The 12538-nt window shown below is 45.2% G+C and overlaps 1 protein-coding gene across 6 annotated transcripts in view; it reads left to right on the top strand.

Annotated features, from left to right (window-relative positions):
• Nucleotides 1-12538, top strand: part of Nhsl2 (NHS like 2) — a 272880-nt gene that overhangs the window by 174647 nt on the left and 85695 nt on the right. The window lies entirely within an intron of this gene.

The raw sequence follows: 12538 nt of genomic DNA, 5'->3' as shown, positions 1-12538 counted from the left end.
TCTTTTTCACATGAATAACTCTGGGGGCTGTGAGGAGAGATTTGGCAAGTCACTTCCCCTGTCTTGGCCTGGTCCCCTGGGTTTTCCTTGAAGGCAAAACTTGGCAGCTTTTTCTTTTTTCTATTTCCAAATATACCATCACCACCCTCCTCTTGTCCACCCCCATCCCAGGAAAGAATGGTTTTTCCTTACTTAGAGCTCAAAATGTTTATGAAACCAGGAGGAATGCACTATTCTAATCACTTGTATACCCTTGGCTGATTGCTAGGTCAAATAATCCTCCATCATTTTCCTTTGTTTGAAATACTTGGGGATTTTTCAGGATTGAAACAGGAAGACCCTATAGTGTCCTGGTGAATAATTCCCTGAAACAGGAAATGGAATTCCAATTCTGAGTAGACTGGGAGGGAAGTTAGGCAGCCCTAGGTAAATCCTGCTTTTATTGTTTCCAAGCTGTGGGATCTTACACATATTATTGAACTTCCCCAGGCCTCAGTTCCTTTCTGGGTATAATGGGATGGTAATTTGGCTCTAGGTGAGCATGCAGTGGGCATTATGCTGTGATGTTTAAATATCTCTTGAGACTGCCCATTTCTATTTCGTTTTCCCTGGTCGTAGCACACCACACCAGTATAACAGCCTCCTGATCTCTTCACCTTTGCTGGAACCCCTCTAGCCCATTGTCCACATAGCGGACATGGGGATCATCCAGACACATAAATCACACTCTGGGTCTGTGGATGTATCTTAGTGAAAGAGCCTTTGCCTCACATATGTGACACCATGGGTCCATCCCCAGTAACCCCCGCCCCACCCCCCATCACACATCCTGTCATGTCTTTGCTTTTAGGACCACTAAAGGGGTGTGTGTGTGTGTGTGTGTGTGTGTGTGTGTGTGTGTGTGTATGCATGCATGTGTGCATGCGTGCTCCAACACGGGGGCTTGAACTCAACAAACTTTCCTGCCTGGGCTGGAATCGTGATCCTCACTAGCTAGGGCACAAGCCACTGGTGCTTGGCTCATTAAGGTTTTTTTAATTTTATTTTATTGTCAAGGTGATGTACAGAGGGGTTACAGACACGTTAGCCTCCTTTCCATTTCTCCAGGTCTTTCTCAGCTTATGGACTTGAAACTTTTCTGTTCCCTCAGTTAGAATTTTTACTAGTCACTTCTTAGCTCAGAAAAACTTTCTCTGATCATTTGTGCACCCTGCCTCCCCATTCCAGCCTTGATGCCAAGGCACATCCTCTTGGGTGCTCATGAGCTAGCCCCTGCCTTGCTTACATGCATGTTTGGTTACCGTCTCCTCTGATTGGATTGTAAACTCTCTATCTACATCTGCCTCCCTCATTTCTCTCCCCTAGTGTCCAGCAAAGTGCTTAGATATAATAGGGACAATAAAGTCTATTGAATGAATGAGCAAATGAATGGATGAGACAGGCAGAACATTGAGTACAAAGCCTGAAAGATAATAAAGCATAATACATACTTATCTTTATTTTGCCTTCTCTCATCTCTGATTGTAAGGAAAAGGGGTTTTTGCTAGAAATGTGGCCTTCAAAGCAGAGAGTTCATCCTTTAGTAGAGTCCAGGAAGAAAGTGTTAAAATTTCCACAAACACTAATTTTTAATCATATTTTATTTTCCATATTTGACTGTTTTTAGTTTATAAACCAATTAGCACACTATTACATGTATATAAACATACATATCTTGAAGTGTAGGTTTTAAAAACACTTGAAGATCATAACAACTAGGAAACAAGTAGGCAGACTTGGCAGAAGGTAGCTTTACAGATAAATTGAGTAGAGCCAACAGAGAGGTTTCCCAGAATGGATGTAGATTGCCTTGGGCACCATGGTGGGGGTGACAATGGGCATGCTCCAGGTCTCCCTCATTCTATTGCTGGCCCTGACATTTACAAATGACCTTGCCTTTCTCAACCTTTGGTGGCATGTGCCAACCCTAAGGGTGATTGCCCTTCCAAGTCTCTAAAGAACCCTCTACTCTATACTTTGGGGTCAAGTCTGTCCCCTGGAGTAAATGCATGGAAAAGATGGAGATGTGGGAGCCCCTTGAGGGAAGCCACTGGGATGTGCCACTCTTGAGTTCTCAGTAACCAGAACTGCCTAGAAGAAGGTGGCTGCTCAGATCCTTGGAAAATGTATGTCATGACTAATTCCATACCTTCCAAGTTTCTGAGCTAAGAGAATCCTTTGAACAATTGAGTCCATGTGTTTCACTGCCCAGATGGAAACTACACGTGGCTCAGAGAGTCCAGGGCCCCTCGAGGTCATGAATCTACAACCGGAAATTTCCCCTGTGCCTGTCTCTCTGCTTGGTCTCTAGGATGGATACTCATTTATGATCTCAGCCTTGGCTGCTTCCTCCCCCTTGGCCTTGGCCTGCTACTCAGCACCAGCTCTCAATAAGTGTTCTGACTTTCTTACTGGGACAGGAGCCAAAAGAGAAAATATGTCCTGAATCACAATTCCACTGCCTCCTGCCTGTCTATGTACCCATACCCTCCCTGTCCTTGGATAGTTATGACATCACTGCTCTTCTAGTCACTTTGGTTTTAGATACAAAGCTTTCAACTTCCTCAGCATCATAAATGTGTATGTAAAAATTACACATGCTGGGCACTGGTGGCTCACACCTATAATCCTAGTTACTGAAGAGGCTGGCATCCAAAGACTGAGGTTCAAAACCAGCTAGACTGGAAAATCTGTGATACTCTTATTTACAAGAAACCAGCAAAAAGCTAGAAGTGGAAAAATGGATCAAGTGATAGAGCACTAGTCTTGAGTGCAAAAGGTAAGGGACAACACCCAAGCCCTGAGTTCAAGCTCTAACATAAATGAAGTCCCCACTCTTATGAACAATTACATGCATGTACCTATTGGTAAATGATCACAAACTACATGTACATGCCCACTTACTCCCAGGTAGAGAAGTAGACCTGGAATGAACCTCTAAAAGCACTTCTTACCACAGCCTTAGCATCCCTTGTTCATCTTCCCTCCAGCAGCCCTATGAGTAGTATAATCCAATTCACACACACACACACACACACACACACACACACACAAAATTATTTTCCTTTAAACACACTCATTTAATTCTGCCTCCAATATTCAACAAATTAGAATTTTTTATGCACCCAGGTTTTTCCTTAATTATTATTAGAGTCTAATCCATATTAGGATAAATATACATCTATTAAGCTTACAAAATCATCCTTGTACTTCTAAAAGTCTCCCTTGTACTATCAGCTCATATCATTAGCAAAATGTGTGATACAGTTTGCAGGGGGAGGCACTATACTGTGGGAATTGGCACAAGGTGGAGAAGGGGATATTGGCACTGGACCTGAAATGTATGGAGTGGTTATGGCCTTGCAGAGAGGCATTGTTCTGCTGCACAGCTCTGAGAAAGTATGGTGAAGGAGGAGATGTTTGGTTTCTGTCTTGAGAAATGAGTACAGCTTTGCCCAAGCACAGATGGAAATGAAAAGTATTCCAAGATAGAGGAGTAGAGAAGACTTTATTGGAGCTGGGAGAGAATCACATGCTTCTGGCTTGAGAGTCTGTGACTGCAACATAGTTGTATAATGTCTCTGGTACCAGATCTGAGTGAGTTTGCACAAAATGACATGAGCACTGAGCATTATGAAGGACAAGCTTCTGGTAAGCTGCAGCCTGCTAGAGTCACCAGTGGAGCTATGTCTCAGAATTCATTGCTTTATAATAAACGTGTAACCCAAAATCTTTGCCCCACAACAGAGGACACACATGTCATAGCAGACAAAGCTAGTAAAGTAATGAAGAGCTAGGCTTAGAATCAGTCAATCTTGGGCTCAAGGCATGGGTATGCCACTTACTAGTTCCATCTCTACCCAATCTTCATGTCTTCATCTCCAAAATTGGGGCCCAGTGAGCCATACTTGATTGAGTGGTTGTAGTAGATAAGCACATGACTAAGTGACTTGCTAGTTCCTGTCCCTGTGCTTGGACTCCCTGGTGCAGTCTGCCACCTGCCTCCTACCACTTGGTGGATGTATCTCCCCTGCTTCCCTGTCCTCCTGTTTCCCATCCTGAGTACAGGTGGACCTTGCTAACGCAGTTATAACAATGAACCTAAAATTCATTCACTTTGGAGACACAGACTTAGAGTTGCTTCATCCAAGACTCAGATTTCTCCTTCTCCTCTCCTGGTGTATCTAAGGCAGCAAGTAGGGTGGGATGCTGACCAAATGATGGAGTCTGGCCTTCTCTCCTCTACAGACATGGCTGCCCCTGACCAGGCTCAGCTTGAGCACATGTGAGAGAGAAGCTGTTTCCTTTCCAAACTCCATGTGAAGCTACCACATAAGTTCAGCGCCTCTTAAGCCACTGCACTTAAGGGAAATGCAGTGTACAGTGCATAGATACAAGGGTAACTGAATTTCCTAGGCCCTTCTCCCAGGCAGCCATCTTCTACCAGTGGACCCATCAGAAGACCTGCCTTCAGCCAGAGGTCTTCCTTGCTGAGCAAGAAGTTCCATTAGGAGCAACGAATTCCAAGACATAGCTCCTTTAGAAGACTGAGAGGACTCTTTGGTGGATGGAGGTCTAGGATCTGTGGAGCTTTTAGAGGGGTTGTCAAGGACCAAAGTACAGGTCGAAGGAAGAGGACCAGGGGAGGTCTGCAGTGAGGATAGCTTGGCCCACAGTCTTTGATTGACAGACATTTCACTGCATCATTTTCTGGGCCAGACCCTGCACAAGGGACAACTTCATGCAACAAATTCCCAGCCATCCTTAAAAGAACTCACAAGAACTTATAAAGAAGGGGCTGGGAATATGGCCTAGTGGTAAAGTACTCGTCTCGTATACATGAAGCCCTGGGTTCGATTCCTCAGCACCACATATATAGAAAAAGCCAGAAGTGGCGCTGTGGCTCAAGTCACCGAGTGCTAGCCTTGAGCAAAAAGAAGCCAGGGACAGTGCTCAGGCCCTGAGTCCAAGGTCCAGGACTGGCAAAAAAAAAAAAAAAACTTATAAAGATTGGCAGGGAAGGCTAAGGAACATGGGGAAGAGACCTAACAGTTCCAGGGAATCTATGTTTGAAGGCTAGTGAATGGCTCAGAGAGCTAAGCTGAAAGTACTCAGAAGAAGAAGTTACTCTGCACATTGGAAATGGTGAAGGGGGAGGCAAAAAGGGCCTTCAAGAGGTATTTGAGCTGGAGCTAGAGGAACTGCCTGGAGGCTTGGAACTAATAAGAGGGAGAGGCAGTGGGAAGGGATGGAAAGCACTTCTTCACAAACACTTGCTCTGTGCCTGGTGTTAACTCATGGAAGCCTCACAATACAGTGGTCTTCCCTATGGAAAATATTTTTCAAGCCCCCCAGTGGATGTTTGAAGCCACAGATAGCACTGAACCCTGCATATACTGTGTCTTCCTGTAAATACATGCATGCTTCTAGTACAGCTTATTTAAAAATTAGTCACGGCAAGAGATGAGCAGTAATTAAAAAATACAATTTTAATAACAATATTTATCTAAACTTATATAAGTGTGGCATCTTCATCTCACAACATTTTATAACATTGTTCTTGCTCTTGTGTAATGAATATATACAAAATCCATGTGATGCAATAGGCACTGTGATGCAACATCAGGCTACTAATGGTTTTCTAGAATTAGGTCAAAAGCCATGACAATTTGAATGTCTGGATGTGAAAAGCCCTTTGGAATAAGATTGTAATTAGAAGTTGTGTTCATTTGTTGTGGTTGTTGCACCAGTCCTAGAGCTTGAACTCATGTTCTTGCTCTGCTTTTTCTTGATCAGAGCTGGCATTCTACTTCTTGTGCCATACCTCCACTTGGCACTCTGCCTCTTGAGCCACACCTCCTCCACTTTTGGCATTTACTTCTTAATTGAAGATAAGAATTCAGGGATTTGTCTGCCTGGTCTGACTTCAAATCTGAATCTTCTGTCTCAGCCTCCTGAGATTACAGGAATGAGCCACCTGACAAGCCTGTCAGGTCTCTGTATTTTTCGCCTTGGTGACTCGTTTTCACCTTTACAAATATAGATTCTACTCGGCATCTTTTTTCCCTTACTGCAATTGAAGACTTGCTTTAGGGCTATGAGTGTGGCTCATTGTTACAGCATTTGCTTAGTATGCAGAAGACCCTGAGTTTGATCCTGGTACCAAAACTTGGCTTTGGTTGGTATCTTTTATCCTCACCTGCTTCAACTCTGCTGGAAATGTGGCCATAGTTTCTATACTGACAGATCACAGCCTCTCCTGTAACATCTATTTTTCAGCCCAAAACTATTTGTGAATATTGTATAACCTTCCCTATTTGTAGTGAATAGCTTGTCACAGGTTCAGGGCATCCATTGCTGAAGTTTTCGCATAGGCTCAAAGCTTTCTGGTGCCACACACTGCTAGCAATTAAAACATATTTTCTGCTCATATCTTCCATAAATTTAATCTTTTTTTCTTCCTTCTTCTTTCCTTTCTCTCTTCGTTCCTTCCTTCCTTTTCTTTCTGTCATTCTTTCATCTTTCTTCCTTTCCATTCCTTCCTTCCTCTCTCTGTCTTTCTTTCCTTCCTTCTTCCTTTCTTTGTTTCTTTCATTCTTCCCTTCCTTGCTTCCTTCCCTTCATTTCTTCCCTCCTTCCCGCCCTCCCTCCCTCCCTCCCTCCCTCCCTCCCTCCTTCCTTCCTTCCTTTCTTCCTTCCTGCTTACCTGACTTCCTCTCTCTCTCTCTCTCTCTCTCTCTCTCTCTCTCTCTCTCTCTCTCTCTCTCTCTCTCTCTCTCTCTCTTTCTTGCCAGCACTAGGTGCTTGAACTCAGCTTTTTCACTGAAGGCTAGTGCTCTACCACCTGAGCCATAGCACCAGTTCTGGGTTTTTTTGGTGATTAATTGCAGATAAAAGTCTCCTGGACTTACCTGCTCCTCCCTCAGGCTGGCTTTGAACCTCAATCCTCAGATCACAGCCTCTTAAGTAGCTAGGATTACAAGTGTGAGCCACCAGCATCTGGCTACAAAATGTTATTATTTTTGCAAGAATTTTTCCACAGTTTCATAAATAACTTTGTTTTTACCACATATCTTAGCAAATAGAGCATATAATGTTTTCCCCTCACTAAGCTGAGAGATTTTACCTTTTCACTTAACAGAAGCACTTTGTGGCCTCTCAGTATATAGAAATCACCATCCTCATCACTCTTGAGTTTGAGGCCACAATTAAGAAAAACAAGGGTTATTTGAAAATAAGCACTGTATGTTAGTGTTGGTGTTGGTTTGGGGTTTTTGGTTTGTTTGTATTTTTCTGTCTGGGGGAGGGGCAAGAGGGACACATAAATGGAGGAAGGAAGAATGAACAAATGTGGGCATAGTATTCAGTAGACACTATGTGGAAAATGAACTGCAGGGAGGGGGGAGGGGGAAATGAGGGACGAGGTAACAAACAGTACAAGAAATGTATCCAATGCCTAATATATGAAACTGTAACCTCTCTGTAATTCAGTTTGATATAAAAACTTTAAAAAAATAAAAAATTTTAAAACAAATTTAAAAAATGAACTATGCAATTTGTAGTCAGGGACGGGAGGGCGAAACTGGGGGAAAGGTAAGGAAGAGGTGACATTGTCAAAAAAGAAATGTACTCGTTAGGCTAGGAATGTGGCTTAGTGGTAGAGTGCTTGACTAGTATGCATGTGGCCCTGGGTTCCATTCCTTTGTATTACATAAGCCAAAAATAAATAAAACTTTTAATAATAATAAAATAAAAATTTTTAAAGAAATGTACTCATTCTCTGACTTCTGGAATGGTAACCCTTCTGTACATCTTAATAACAATAAAATTATATTTAAAAATGAAAATAGGCACTCTATACTAAGACGTTTGATCTATAATTGAGGTGGTTACTAAGTTACTAACAGGTGGGTAGAGAATAGAGTATGGATATGCTGTACAATGGATAATTTGCATTTCATTATACTACTCAGAATGAGGCATAATCTAAAACTTATGAATTAGAGTTTAGTGCTTGTGCCTCATGCCTGTAATCCTAGCTACTCAGTAGGCTGAGATCTGAGGATCACGGTTAGAAGCCAGCCCAAGCACGAAAGTCTGTGAGATCCTTATTTCCACCTAAGTTCCAGAGAGGCTGGAAGTGGAGGTATGGCTCAAGTGAGGGGAAAAAAAGCTCATGGGACAACCCCTAGATCCTGAGCTCAAACCCCAGGACTGGAACCACAAAAATTATGAATTATATCTTTTCTGGCATTTTACATTCAATATTTTTGGAATTTGGTTGAGCACAGACAACAGAAACTTGGGAATGTAAGACTGGATAAGGGGGTTACTGCTGTAGTTTACAAGTCAGTGTTTTTTTTTTCTTTTTAATTCTCTTTTCCAGTCTATAGATGAGGACAATCAAGGCTGAGGAGGTTAAGTAGCTTATGGGAATGTCATCTTTCTACATAGGGAGAAAGATAGTGTGAGGATTTGAAGCCATGTTCCTCTGACTAAAAGCCTTTTCCCTGTTGCTTTGCAATGGAGTGATAAATTACAAGAGCAAGTGATAAAAACAAGAATACAGTGTATCCATGCTGCATAAATTACAAAGATGAGTAGTCCAGCATGAATGGGAAGAGGTATTAGGTTTTTCCTGAGTCCAGTAACTCCAGAAAGCACAAGGAGAATTACTGCAGCCCAGACTGACTGCATCATAAAGTGAGGCATTACTTCAAAAATAACCAATACAAGCTAGAAGTATGGTTCAGTGGTTGAATACTTGCCTACCAAACATGAGGCCCTGAGCTTTAAACTGCAACATACTACTACTACTACTAATAATAATAATAATAATAATAATAATGACAATAATAACCAAAGCAAAAGTGAGTTGGAAGTGTGTCTCAAATCTTAGAGCATCAGCCTACCAAGTGCAAGTGCCCTGAGTTCAATCCCCAGTACCATGTGGCGGGGCGGGGGGGGGGGGGAACCTAAGATAATTAACTTATAAGGAAGAAAGGCTAATTTGGTCTAAGTCCATGACTGACTTGTAATGAGGTTTTGAAAAGTATTTTGAAGGGCTGGAGACGTAGCTCATTGGTAGAACACTTAACCTCACATATACAGGTCCTTAGTTCCATTCTCAGTACCACAGAAAAAAAGTATTTTGAGGAGACTTCTATAGTCCTAGTCATGTTCAGCTAGGTGACTTGGGCAAAGAGTACATGGTTATGTCCATTTTACGACCACTTACTCATTTTGTCCTCACCTTAACATCTATCTCCTTACACTCCAAACACTTCCAAAATCTGCCTGTTCATATTTAAACTTCTCACATCATCCGCAATAAAAATCCAGTCTCCTACATGTGCAGCACAGGAAGTTTGCATTTGGTTTTCACTTTCAGTGCTGTACACATTTTAGAACCACCTCAAGATGTCATGAACCCATACTTCCCAGTCCCTCTAAGTTTTTTAGTCCCTGTTTTCACCCTTGAATCTACCATCAAGAAGTGGGTAAGAGGTACCTATCACAAGTGCATAAGAGGACAGAGACTAAATGTTTCCCAAACTGCAGTTATTCAACTTGTCACATTCAAGATTTTTGCCATATTTATAAATCTTCATGATTTGTATTAAAGTCACAAATCTGTGTTCCCAAGATGCTTTGCTTCTGGTCCTTCCCACTTGCTCTGGGACTGTTCCTCAAGTTTTATGCACTCAGAATCCTCCTGCCACATTCCACAGTGAGCTGCAAAGTCCAGGTAGAAGTCACATCCTCCTGCAACCTCTTTGTAGACTTAACACTTCCTCACCAGTCTGGGAGAGCCTGAAGTCAGTGGTTTGATGTTTGTGGAGGATTCCAGTTGGGCTAACAGTTCCACATAATTACTCCTTTCTGTATCTGGTCAACTCTTCTTTATCCCCATGACCCAGGCCAAGTGTCATCTCTTCTGGGAAATATCTCAAGCCCTTCCAGACCCAAATAGTTGCTTTGATACTCCCTCAACATTATTGATCCTTCCTTGTATTGTCATAGGTCTGTACATGTGCTGATCAACCCTCCTAGATGGTGACTTACTCCTCTTGTTTTCGACACTGGCACAAGAATTGATCAGAGCTGATCCCTGGGAATTGTTGACAGAATTCCTAAACTGGGTGGGTAAGGGGTAGGTAGGTGGATGGGGTGGATAGTTATCACTTTAAAACTCCTGCCTCAAAGTCAGAAAGCTTCTGCTTTCCAAGTGCCTGAGTGTCCAAAATCTGCAAGACCAGGGCTGGGGATATGGCCTAGTGGCAAGAGAGCTTGCCCCGTATACATGAGGCCCTGGGTTCGATTCCCCAGCACCACATATACAGAAAAATGGCCAGAAGTGGCGCTGTGGCTCAAGTGGCAGAGTGCTAGCCTTGAGCAAAAGGAAGCCAGGGACAGTGCTCAGGCCCTGAGTCCAAGGCCCAGGACTGGCCAAAAAAAAAAAAAAAAATCTGCAAGACTGAAGTTAGCCTGATCCACACCCATAGTGCTTTGTGGCTGTGATGGACAGAAAGATCCCCCTGTCCCTGTGAGTCTGATGACATCAGCACTGAGCAGTTCCAAAACACTGTTAAGTAAGGGAAGTCACTCAAGGCTGGGTGATTAGCTCGGGCAGAGAGTTGGTTCCAGGAGCCAGTCTCACTGGCAGGCTGTTGGGGCTGGAGCTGGCTGAGCCAGCACCACAAACTCCATGTCACTTATCCCTCAGGGCTGCAGCACTCGTGGCTAGCAGCTGCAGCTGTGTGAGAGCGCGCGCATGCGGTGCGCGGATGGATTTTCGGTGGGACTTGGAAGGAGCCCTCTCATTGGCTGCCGACGGTCCCACAGCCAGTGTGAGAATCTCTGGGTTGCAGGCTCTGCCTTCCCAGAGGGAAGGCAAAGCAGGCGTGGGAGGGAAAAGTGGGGAGAGGCTTCAGGTGTATCTGCCAAGGAAGCAGGTATGCCTGGTGGCCGCATTGGGCATTCTAGACGCATCTGGCTGTGCTAATGCCAAGCCCTGCAGCCTAGCAGCCTAGTGTTCTGCCCAAATGTCCTCAGATTTCTGTCAGGACTGGAGCCCAGAGCCCACTGGCAGCTGTCACTTCCAGAACTGGATCCGTTCCCCAGTAGAACAGGGAGCTGTGTCACTTAGAATTCCTGGGGTAGCACATTCCTTCACTGGTCCTTGTCATACTCCCAGATTAGGCTCTGTTTATTAGCCCCTAGCTCCTGCAAGCTTCTGCAGACCAAGCGAGCAGGGGGGCGGGAGAGCCGGTGGCGGGTGGGCAGGCTGGCGGCAGCAGGAATGACAGTGCAGAGAGGCACCGGCAGCCAGGGCCAGTGAGGGCGGCAGAGTGGGGGTCCCCGTAGGGTGCCAAGACTGGCCCCACGTGCACGCGCAGATGAGGTGGGGGGCTGCACTCTGGTTGCGCTAGGCCTTCCTTTTTGGAACCTGGGCGGTCTCGACCTGAGTGGAGCACTGTGTGCAAGGGGGAGGGGGGAAGGGAGGAGGAGAGAGAAAGGAAGGGAGCGAGGGAGTGGGGAGAGAAGAAAGGAGAGGAGAGGAGAGGAGAGGAGAGGAGAGGAGAGGAGAGGAAGAGAGAGAGGAGAGGACAGGAGAGGAGAGGAGAGGAGAGGAGAGGAGAGGAGAGGAGGAGAGAGAGAGGAGAGGAGAGGAGAGGAGAGGAGGGGAGGGGAGGGGAGGGGAGGGGAGAGGAGAGGAGAGGAGAGGAGAGGAGAGGGGAGGGGAGAGGACAGAGAGAGAAGGGAGAGAGGAAGAGAGAGAGAGAGAGAGAGAGGAGAAGAGAGAGAGACTTGTAGCAGGCTCTAGTTCAAAGTGAGAGGGTCAGATCTGGACAATACTGTGCCAGGGGCATAAGTAGGATTTGCAAGAGCCATGTGTGTGAGGAGCACAGCTAAGGTGATGTAAGCACCTGGGGGAGGAGCACGGGTGGAGGAGGAGGAGGTGGAGAGAGGAGGAGGGGGGAGGAGGCGCGGCAGTGGTGGTGGCGGCAGCCGGCGTGGTGTGGCTGCCAGTCCAGAACAGATGATGGGCAACTCTCACCACAAGCAACCGAGGAGTAAGAGCCAAAGCAGGATGCATTCAGCAACAGGTACTCTCTTCCCTTCCCTCCTTTTTCTGGGCTCCAGCCAGGGCCTCTGTTGCTTATAGGGACCCTGACCCTTGGCGTGACTTGCTGGGGCTGGCAGGGGGCGGGGAGGAAGCCTGTGGGAAATGTAGGTGAACTCCCATCCTCCCAGCCTCCCAGCCCCCGTGCCAGGCTGAATTGCATAAGTCAGAGCTCCCTGAGCTGGCAGGGGCTGTTTCCTTTGCCAGCCACCCTGTGTAGCCTCTACAGGGTGGCTGGAGTGTCAGGGAAGTAAGCAATGTGCCAGTGATTGAAGTTTATGGCTAGGACTGTGCTTTCCCCCTAATTCCAGTAGGCAGAGTCTTGGAACCCTGCAAAGCTTATCCTTTCTGAGTTCCCTTTGTTATTCAAAC

Source organism: Perognathus longimembris, chromosome 28 (genome assembly GCF_023159225.1).
Source record: "Perognathus longimembris pacificus isolate PPM17 chromosome 28, ASM2315922v1, whole genome shotgun sequence".
NCBI classification, from domain to species: domain Eukaryota; kingdom Metazoa; phylum Chordata; class Mammalia; order Rodentia; family Heteromyidae; genus Perognathus; species Perognathus longimembris.
The sequence above is the reverse complement of the archived record's forward strand: the minus strand, read 5'-3'. Positions and strand labels throughout refer to the sequence as shown.